The sequence below is a fragment of the Euphorbia lathyris genome, chromosome 6, assembly GCF_963576675.1.
Source record: "Euphorbia lathyris chromosome 6, ddEupLath1.1, whole genome shotgun sequence".
NCBI lineage: Eukaryota > Viridiplantae > Streptophyta > Magnoliopsida > Malpighiales > Euphorbiaceae > Euphorbia > Euphorbia lathyris.
In genome coordinates, this window is record NC_088915.1 from 2,294,648 (window position 1) to 2,306,228 (window position 11,581).

Sequence of the window (11,581 nt, forward strand, 5' to 3'; positions counted from 1 at the left end):
GATTTATGGGTTTAAATCAAATATTTGGAGAAGGATTCAGAATCCCCCTTCCCTCGGATACAGAATAGATAGGAATGTGTATCTTCGTGAAATGGGTTACTTCAGTGATGGTAGTCTACATTGGTTATCCAATTCAGAGATTGTGGCATTTAATATGAGAAATGAGACATTCTCCTTAGTTCCCCAACCTGTTTTATCTTTCAATTCAACTGATAGAGTTTTAAGGCAATTACATATTTTAGGAGGGTGTCTTTGCATCAGCTATTTCTGTTGTTCGATGGTGCCCCATGCTTATTTATATATGAGGAAGAATGATGGGGTTAATCAATTTACTTGGACAAAGTTATACTCTGTTGTAAATCCCTTATTTTTTGACATATCTTGGTTTCAATGTGTGAACGTCATTGGGTATTCAAAGAGAGGAGATAAGATTCTCCTTAATGTTGGTATAATGAGTAATATAGTTTCATATGATCTTAGAGAGAAAAGTTTTGCTAAGGTTGGAACATGCAATGATTCTATTTGGAATGGTCGAATTCTTAGTCTTGAAGTTGAAAGTCTTGTGTCGGTAGGCGGTGGAGCCTAGTTGTTGAAAGACCAACAAATAAAATATAATTTATCCTAAATGTGCTATGGTCTAAATATACTCACAACAAAGAACATTAACAGTACAGTGGGATTTTGAGGCCCTTAATATTTTTTATAATGTGAGTTGGCCAAGGTTTTGTATTTTCCAGATCAACCTGCTGGAGTGAGCGAAGCAAAGGCGGTAAGTCTCATGTGGCTGCTTCTGATAGGTCTGATGTGGCTGCTTCTGATAGGAAAATGCAGATGGCTTGTGATTGACTTAGTTCTTTATATTACATACTCATATGTACAACTAGCTATTCGACTTCGTAGATTTCTCAATCATCTTTATGTCATAGCCATAGAATAACTTAGACGAAATTTATCATCTGTTTAATTTAAGCTATATCTATTCTTCTTTTTAGAGATTTACTTACAGCAGCTGCTGTTTTCGACATGTTATCCTCCAAGCATAAGCCTCTATATTCGAGACTTACTATGCTGATCATTCATACTCTTTCACGTATATATCATTTGATCATGTTTATAAAGGACAACATCAAGGATACTTTGTTCCATCTTTCATGAGAATTTTTCGAAAATTCCTTATATGGTCTAAATGTATATTTTTGTGTTTAATACATTTATGTGTATTGAAGCTTAGCTATACAAGTAAGCAACTGAACCCACAAGGGTGACGAAGATTAAGACCTTTTGGACATTTCAACATTATTTTCTTCCTTCTGCACACCCAAATTTGCCATTAAAACTGAAATTTAGAAACAACTTTTGTCTTGAGGAGCGTCTTTCTATTCCTCCCCTCCCCTTCTTTTTATACGCGTACTACTACAATCCTAACAAGGGTAGTTTGGATATTTTTGTAATTACTAAGGGATAAATTTTAGTTTTAACTTAAAGAGTTCCCCTAGAATAAAATTTGAGTGTTATCAAATAGCAAAAGACATTTCTCAGGTCTTAAACTTTTTCTAGGTATTCTATTTAGGCGCTCTATTTTTATTAATTGATTCTTAAATTTTTTTTTTTGGCTTAGATCCCTATTATAAGTTTAAAATCAATTAGATACTCAACCTATTCTTTAAAAGTCAAATAGATCTCTAACCCTGTATTTTATATTTTAACTTTAGTTGTCAGTTCAGTTATTTTATATTTTGGATACGATTTTTATCATTATTTTATGATATTTTCAGTCATCAGTTCAACTCTAGTAATCAAATAAACCTAGTCGATGATATATACACATTTTTTTAATTACTAGGTATAACACTGATTTTGGTTCGATTTAACGGAATATGTTTTTATTAAATCTTAACTGGTAATCCAAATCTAAAATATTATAAAATATTGATCTACTTGAACTGAAAATATAAAATAGCTCAACTAAAATTTATTTCAATCATAAGAGGGATTTAAATAACAATTTTAACATACGTTAAGAATGTAATCGATGATTTTAAATAATTAAAAAGCTAATTGAGTTTTAATATATAGACTGATGACCTAATTGATGGTTTTAAAAGCCAAAATCTAATATGACTTTTACCCTATAGTTTACGGGTTGAATTTAAAAATATTGAAAGGTTTAATTGACTAAAAAAATCGCACCATTGAAGTTTATCTGTTGTAGTGACGACAAATGCACGTTTTAGGGTTTTTTGGGTGTTTCATTTTAATTTTTTCAGTATATTAAGTGCTCTAAAATTAAAATTGATGAGCTTATATATTAAAGTCAACCATTAATTAATTAATTGGGTCAAGAACTAAGATTAATGGTTGAAATTCCTCAATTAGGTCAAAAAATTGAAAAATAATTCGTTGAAAAAAACAATAAAATCACGTGAAAATAACTAAATCGGATTTTTAAGGTCATAAACGGCCAAATTTGGCCAATAGAGGGTGGAGGCCACAACCTTGCTATGTGTTTTGACCGTTGGTCCGTTTCCGAACCCGAATATGTAAATACACGTTTTAAGGTTTTTCAGGTGCTTTCATTTTTTTCGGTATATTAAGTGCTCTAAAATTAAAAGTGGCGAGCTTATTGCCTTAAAGTCAACCATTAAGTAATTAATTAGGTCAAAAATAAGATTAATGGTTGAAATTCATTAATTAGATAAAAAAAGTGAAAATTATTTCGTAGAAAAAAACAACAAAAGCCCATGAAAATCATTAAATAGTATTTTGAGGTCCTAAAAAGCCGAATTTGTCTAAAAGATGGTGGGGCCCATAGTTTTGCTGTGGGTTTTGATCGTTGACCCATTTCCTAACGGATTAGGGGTACGAAACCCTAAACCCTGATTTTGAGACTTGACACTTTTTTTGACATAATTATTTTGATCACGAATTAACCCTAATTAAAGTGCCCAACCAAATTTGATTTTGGATTGAATTGATCCTACTATATATCTAGGGGATTAATCAATAAAGAATAAATTCATTCGGACCAAATATATAAATACACATTTTAGGGTTTTTCGGTATATTAAGTGCTCTAAAATTAAAAGTGGCCAGCTTGTTAGATTAAAGTGAACCATTATTTAATTAATTAGATGAAAAACTAAGATTAATGGTTGAAATTTATTAATTAGGTCAAAAAAGTGAAAAATATTTCTTAGAAAAAAACAAAAAACAAAGCAAGAATCACTAAATCGTATTTGTTAGGTCTTAAAAGAGGGTGAGACCAACATTCTTCTATCATGTCTCTTTATGCTTTTCTTTTGGATGATTGTAAATATCATCTTATCTCTTTTAATGACGTTGTTGTTTTTTATGTTTGTTTCTCTACGAATAGGGTTGCTCATCAGGGCCGGTCCAATGATAGTGATATTCTAAACCGCTGGGACACTTGCTGATCCTAATGCAAATTTCGTTTTAGACCTTGTATACCTATATATATATATATATATATATATATATATATATATAATAAACAAATTTTGGACCCCCTTACAACCATTGGCCCTAGGCCTGCGCACTCCTGGCCTAGACCCACGGCCGGCTCTGTTGCTCACTAGCTAGTTGTTGTAGCCTATTATATGCCTTGTATTTCCTATTTAATACCATACTTTATATCTTCATTTTCTAGTGTTCGCCAACACTATTTTCTTCTCTCCTCCCTCGGGGTTAGGATCCTCACATTGTCGCACGGAATATTTGGAAATGTAATAACTTAAAAGTATGTGACCAACTTTGACCGTTAAATTTGATTCTCTCGCCCAAAAAATTTAATAAAATCAATCCATGAAAAACCAAAAATCACAAAAATGGCATCATTTTGTATAAAAAAAATTATTTTAACAAAACATAACTATAGATATTCACGGGAATTTATACACGACGGGGAAGAATTTTCACGGAGCGGATATAGTAATCCTTATCCCTATCACCATTTTGGCTTTGGCGAGAAATTATCTCCCGTGCCCATCCCTATCCCTAATTTATCCCTAATTTTCACTTATTACTAAACCCCATCGGGTTGGAAACATGTAGTTTTTTTTATAATGCCCGATTACCATCCCTACATACAAATTGAGTGATAATGAAATTTGTGAATGGACAGAGTGCTCCATCAATAACAATTGAAATTGACACAATTTCAAACATCAGTGTAAATTCGCTCAACTTGTAAACATTAATGGTATTATTATGTTAGTTATGATGTTAGAGGTAAAATTACTTTTGCTGGACAATATTAAAAGTATTTTTTGCACTTTATATATATACATATAATCTTATTCACTATTATGAAAAAACATTATTTTTGCTCCATTCTCGACACGTGCTATGCCATGAGTCAATTCTCATTATGGCGACATATGTTTTGGTCACATTGCAAATAGACATTGTTAAAAAGTTAATTAATTAATAGATTAATACATTTTTTGTCCCTATACTTGTTTCAAAAAACCAACTAGTCCTTTATATTTGGAAAAAATTCTAGTAACCCATGAATTTATTTAAATTGACCAATTGACTTTTTGAAAGGTACATATTTGAAACAATCATGATTCTCCAGTGATTTGGTATTGATAGAGTTTGTGCTTAAATAAGCTTTACAAGATAGAATCGGTTACAACAATAATTCTAAAGATACAGGGAGTAAATCAAGCTAACAATATCTGACTAAATCAAAGACTAATTCTAATATGTATATTTACAAATATATCCTCTAACATTCCCCCTCAAATTAATGGCGGAGCCACTGTTAATTTGTCACGAAGATGTTGAAACCGAGCCTTGGAGTGTGGTTTGGTGAGGATGTCAGCAATTTGATCAAGGGTGGGGACATAACCAACCCGAAGCTCTTTCTTGGAGACTTTGTCACGAACAAAATGAAAGTCAATCTCTAAGTGCTTAGATCTGTCATGAAAAATTGGGTTAGCAGTTAAATATGTTGCACCAAGTTTATCACACCATAAAACAGGTATTGTGGAATTGGAGATGCCGATTTCATGCATGAGCTTTTTCAACTAAAGCATTTCAAAAGCAAGACTAGCAAGAGCACGATATTCAGCTTCGGTGGAGGAGCGAGAAACAGTAGTTTGCTTATGTGACCGCCAAGATACAAGATTAGGACCAACAAACACCGCATAACCAGAGGTAGATTTTCGATCATTAACGTCTCCTCCCCAATCTGCGTCACTATAACCAACCAGATCAAGAGTTTTACCCTTATGAAAATGAATTCCATGTGTTGTAGTTGCAGTTAAATACCGAAGTATTGGTTTAACCGCTTTCCAATGATCAAGACTTGGATTATGCATAAATTGGCTAACTTTATTTACAGCATTGCTAATATCTGGTCGAGTGATGGTCGCATATTGTAATCCACCAACAATAGTGCGATATAGCTTAGGATCAGTATAGGATTCACCAGAATCTCGAGAGGGTTTGGTGCTTGTGCAAGCTGGTGTTGAGATGCTTTTGGAGCCATCCATTTTGGATTTTTTGAGTAAATCAGAAATGTATTTCTTTTGACTTAGGTGAAGAGCATGATTTTCCCAATTCACTTCAATTCCAAGAAAATACGAGAGCTTGCCAAGATCCCGAATAGCAAACCGCTGCTGCAATTGCTTGATCAAGTTATCAATAGACACAATGGAATTGCCGGTTACCAAGATATCATCAACATATAAAAGACAATACAAACGCGTATCATTATGATGAAGATAGTAAAGCGAGCAATCAGCCTTACTACAAACGAACCCAAGGGAAATCAAAGCCTCTGTCAAACAACGATGCCACGTACGGGGGGCCTGCTTAAGACCGTATAGACTTTTCTTCAATTTGCAAACATGATGAGGAAAGTTCGGGTGAGTAAAACCAGGAGGTTGACACATAAAAACAGCTTGATCTAAAGTGCCATGTAAAAATGCGTTACTCATATCGAGTTGTTTTATCATCCAATAGTTTGTTACTGCAAGTGAAAGAAGTAAACGTATCGTTGTGGGCTTGATAACCGGACTATATGTTTGCTCATAGTCAAGATCGGGACGTTGATGATATCCTTTGGCAACGAGTCGTGCTTTGTATCGGTTGACAGATCCATCAGGGTTCAGTTTGATGCGAAAAACCCAGAGACAGCCAACCTTATTGTTGGCTTCGGTTTCTAGAACTAACTCCCAAGTTCCATTGGTAATGAGTGCATTATACTCCTCTCTCATAGCTGCACGCCATTGTGGATGTTCCATAGCTTTAGTATAACAAGAAGGGGTGACAGTTTCAGTCACGGCCTGATAGATTTTTGGACGAAGCGAACCCGTTTGAGTTCTTGTAACCATGAGAGTGGGTTGTAAAGGTTGGGGCTGTTCAGGTGGGGCTGTTTGTGATGCATTGGGTAAATTTTGGTGTGATGAGAGTTGATAGCCGCTAAAATCAACAAGTAGAGGGACAGTTGGCTGATTGGAAGCTGGCGGGGGGCTGTTTGTTGTGGAGGTTGATAACTCTCGAAAATTTGGTAAGGGATGATATGGAATAATGGTGCAAGTGGGATTAGAGGAAGTTGTATTTGGGCGTGGAGCTGTTAGGGGAATAGCAGTAAATGGTTCTTGTGCTGATGGAAAAGAAATTGTGACCGGAGCATTGGGCAGATCAGTCATAGATATCTGGCGCATCTCATTGTTTAACAGAGGAAATGGAAACTCCTGTTCATTGAAAACCACATGACGTGAGATAAAGATTTTGTTGTTAAGCAAGTCATAACATTTATAACCTTTATGTATTTTGCTATAGCCAATGAATATGCATTTACGAGAAAGTGGAAGCAATTTATTTGAATTGTAAGGACGGAGCCAAGGATAGCAAACACAACCAAATGTACGAAACAAAGTATAATCGGGTGTATTGCCAAACAATTTTTCATATGGGCTAAGGTAATCAAGTATTTTGGTGGGTAATCTGTTGATGATAAATATTGCACATTCAAAGGCATAAGACCAAAATTTCATAGGTAATTTAGCATGAGTAGGTAATGAAAGACCCGTTTCAACAATATGGCGATGCTTGCGTTCGGCGCAACCATTTTGTTCCGGTGTGTATGGACAAGACACTTTTTGATTGATCCCATTGGTACTAAGATAATTGGTTAAAGCCTGAAATTCACCCCCCCCCCCCCAATCTGATTGAAAATTTTAAATTGGTCGTTGAAAATATTTTTCAACCAATGTTCTGAATTTAATGAATACACTCAAGATTTCAGATTTATACCGCACAAAAAATAGCCAAGAGAATTTGCTAAAATGATCATAGAAAATAACATAATAGCGATAATTGTCATGTGAATCAACTGGAGCAGGGCCCCAAACATCAGAACAAACCAATTCTAACGGATTAGAAGCAACGAATGTAGAAACAGGAAACGGTAAGCGATGTGCTTTACTAACACAACATGAATCACAAAAGGGAGCACATTTATTATCATCAAAGTCAAGTTTATTCAAAGCAATTGCTTTCTTAACAATGGGGAATTGAGCATGACCCAAACGGGCATGCCATAAAGAGAGACTTGTGTTAAAGGCTCTAATGCGATTTTGACTTGATGAAGGAAGCGACAGTGTGTAAGGTCCATCCTTATTCACCCCTCGACATATCTCCTTCTTTGTCTCCAAATCCTTCAAAACAAAGTAATTAGCAAAAAACTCAACCGAAATAGAATTTGATTGAGTTAGAGAAGACACAGAAAGAAGGTTATTAACAGTGTTAGGAACATGGAGTATATTTCGAAACTTTAGAGGAATATTGGAAATAGGAAAATCAGATTTACCAATATGAGAGATAGGAATTGTGGATCCATTACCTACTACAACTTGCTCGGGACCGTCATATTCAGTGTGAACATGGAGGTTGTCCAAATCAGCTGTTAAATGATGCGTTGCGCCAGAATCTAGGAGCCAATCAGTGGAGGAAGGGTTGGAGGTGGTGGCCATATTAGAGGACGGTTTAAGAGAACCCCTGGTATTGCGATTGAATTTTGGTGATGGACACTGTCTAGCAATATGTCCCGATCCTTTACAATTGTGACATGTGAGAGTGGAGACATCAAGTGGAGCTGAATTTGTGTAACTGTTTCTACTATAATTATTTGGGGCAGAGAAACCCCGACTGGATCCATAATTAAATTGACCGCGACCGCGGCCCTGTGGCCTGTTGTTTGACCGGGCAGAATAATGAATGGAGGGAGTAAAGCTTGATGGAGCTATGACTCGGAAGAGCTGTCGCTCCTCACTATGAAGCAAGCCAGTTAAGTCTTCAAACGCAATAGATTCCAGATGAGCTTCTATTGCACGAGTGAAAGGCGGATAAACATCATTCAGGCCATCCAAAATTGCACCAACTAAATCATCGTTACTTACAGGATTTTGAAGAGCAGAGAGCTCGTCACTGAGAGATTTGGCCCGTAAAAGATAGGCAGAAATATCATCGTTCTCTTGACGTAAATTATGAAGACGATTCTTCAATTAACGGATGTGTGACTTCGATCCAGTGGCATAGGCTTTAGCCAGCTTTTCCCAGGCGGCTGCTGCAGTTTCAGCCTCAATAACTTCGGAAATTACGCCCGATGAAAGAGAAGAGATGAGTAAACTGAGGACCTGTTGGTCCTTTTGCTCCCAAACTTCGAACGCCGGATTGTCTGCTCCGGTTTGTAATTTCTTGGGCGGCCGTGCAGAAGTTGCATCAACATGATGTCCCAACTTCTGACCTTTCAAAATAGGCAGAACCTGTGTCTTCCACAACAGGTAATTGGAGGCAGTTAATTTGTGATACCATGGAGATAATTAATTGAGCGATTGAAAGGAGAAATCCCAGGGAAAAATTGAAATTCAGAGTTGTGAAACCTCAGAACTGCTCTGATACCATGAAACAATCATGATTCTCCATTGATTTGGTATTGATAGAGTTTGTGCTTAAATAAACTTTACAAGATAGAATCGGTTACAAAAATAATTCTAAAGATACAGGGAGTAAATCAAGCTAACAATATCTGACTAAATCAAAGACTAATTCTAATATGTATATTTACAAATATATCCTCTAACAATATTAGCTACCTAAACTAGATTAAAGTGTAAGCATTTAAACTTTTTCAGAAAAATTATATACTTTGTTAAAATGATTAATAAGTTTTAAACAAGTTAAATTGGTAAAATGAATATTCTAAAAGTAAAAAAAAGCAATTGAATTTTTTCAGATAAGTATAAGCGCTTAGGTATCTTAAGCTTTAATTATTAATTACATTCAGCAACTCTCTCTCATCCCTCTTTTTCTCCTCTCTTTTTTCTCATGGTTTCTGTTGAATTAGGGATTCTTTTTTCAATCAACATTCGAAATTTATTTACAAATATACATCCATTTTAATCATGGAATTGGGATGCCATAAAGGGATTACTTTATCAATCTTCCATTATCCAAAGATTTTCAACAAAAAAAATTATTATGAGGAAAGTTGGTATGTTATTACTAATGGACGTATGAGGAATCTCATTCTTATAGATTGGATTTGTAGAGGACTAGAATGGAAGAGGTAAACTTGACACATAGGAACCAATTGCAGCATGTCTCCATACTTCTATCAAATTCAAGTGGATGTCTTGAGTTGTATAATTAATGAAAGAAAAACCTAACTAATGATATCATTGTTATGGTTTAACTAAATGTTAAATGTTTTTTAATCCGAGTCCATTATTATTAGGCAAATTAGAAAGAGGTGTGGTGTGCTTTGGGTATGGTAAGTAGTAGACATGTGGTGAAGAAGTTTTGTGATGAAAAGACACGTACATGGAAGATGTGGAGTGCAATGGATATTTAGAAATTCTTGAAGGAGGACATGTATATGTGATGAGAAGACACATGCATGGAAGATGTGGAGTGCTCTGAATAAGTTGAGAAACTAAGAGTAAGGCTATAAACCAACTCTGAATCTAATTCTCTTTCTTCTTCTTTTTTCTGTTTTTTCTTGAGATTTTGTTATAGTATCTGAGCAAATACATTTCCCCATAAAAATCTTAGTCTTTCTCATTGGTTTTGCATTCTTCAAACTTGATTCATGTTTGTTGTCTACCATCTTTCTTTCAAAAATGTCTTACATTGCGGTAGTAGCCGGAGAAAATTGCGGCAATAAGGATAACAATCTTAATCAAGAAGGAAATTTTCTCGCATCTCTCTATATATAGTAGGTACATCTCCATGGGTAGTTCCATATAGCTTGCGAGCAATACCTTAGGTTTGTCAATAGTTTTGTTCAGTCTTACTTGCTCTACTTTCTAAAAAACACAAAATCCTAAAAAGTCCAAGAAAAAATAACTTTCTCTCTTATTTCATAAAAGAAAAATCACACTTTTTTACTCTAAATTATACACAGTATTATAATATTTTCCATTTAGCCAAATATTTTCCTCATTAATACCTAAACTAAACCTTCTTTAGAACCCATGCAAAAGACCTTTTGATTATATTTTGGTTAGACTAGCAAGTGATAGAGACTAAGAACTAGACGCCATTACTTATCACAATACTTGTAATGAATTGAGTGTTAAATTTTAAACCTTTAGTGAAAAGTAAAGATTAAAGGCTACAAGAAAAGAAAAGCCTTGAGATATTACCTTATGAGGCTGTACACTAGTTCATACTTTCAAATATGGGATGTATTGAATAATGTAATACTTTTGAGAAAACCTTATTTTGTTAAAGTTCATCTATGTCGTATGATTTACATAAGTTGAGATTATTGAATGTCAGTGAAATAAGTCTTATCAAAGTTATAAGCTACATGGCTTGTTTGATTTCAAATTTTATTTTGAATCTAACACTTCCTTCAAGACAAGGAATGTTCAAAATGTGACCAAGTTGTTATAACCATTTATATAATATTTTAACTCATTGTTTTATGTTATTTTTTAGTGGTTTGTCAATGTTTGTCCCTAGTTGTTAGTGTATTTTACTTTATTCTTCTATTGAATGGAGTTTTGAGTGATTTGAGGTGTTTTTGGAAATAAAACAAAGTAATTAGATAAATCTTCCAATAGACTGCTCGACCAGCTGACTGTAATTCTAGAATAAGAAGAAAAACTAAAATCTGCCTAAAAACTTCAAAACCTTCCTTACTAAATTCTAAATCAATTATAGCAAGAAAAAGAAGAATCCTTAAAGGTTGGGGACATATAAATATGCTTAAAAAGACTCCAAAACCTTCCTTAATTATTTCCAAATCAATTATGGCAAGATAAAGCATCAATATTAAAGACAAGCTAGACATTTTAGGTGGTTTTTATATAAATAAGAGCCCCAAAACTCCTATAAATAGGGAGCTTTGCTAGTTTGTAGGTCTATGCTCCAAACACCATTTTTACATCATGTGTAACTCATTTTCATTATCTTTAGCTTTCAATTGCATTGGTGGTTATAAATTATTTTATTCATTTCAGATCTAGTTCTTTTTTTATTATAGCAAGGGTTAAACTAACCCATAGTTTAGACCTTGCAAAACTCGACTTTGCTTTCTATT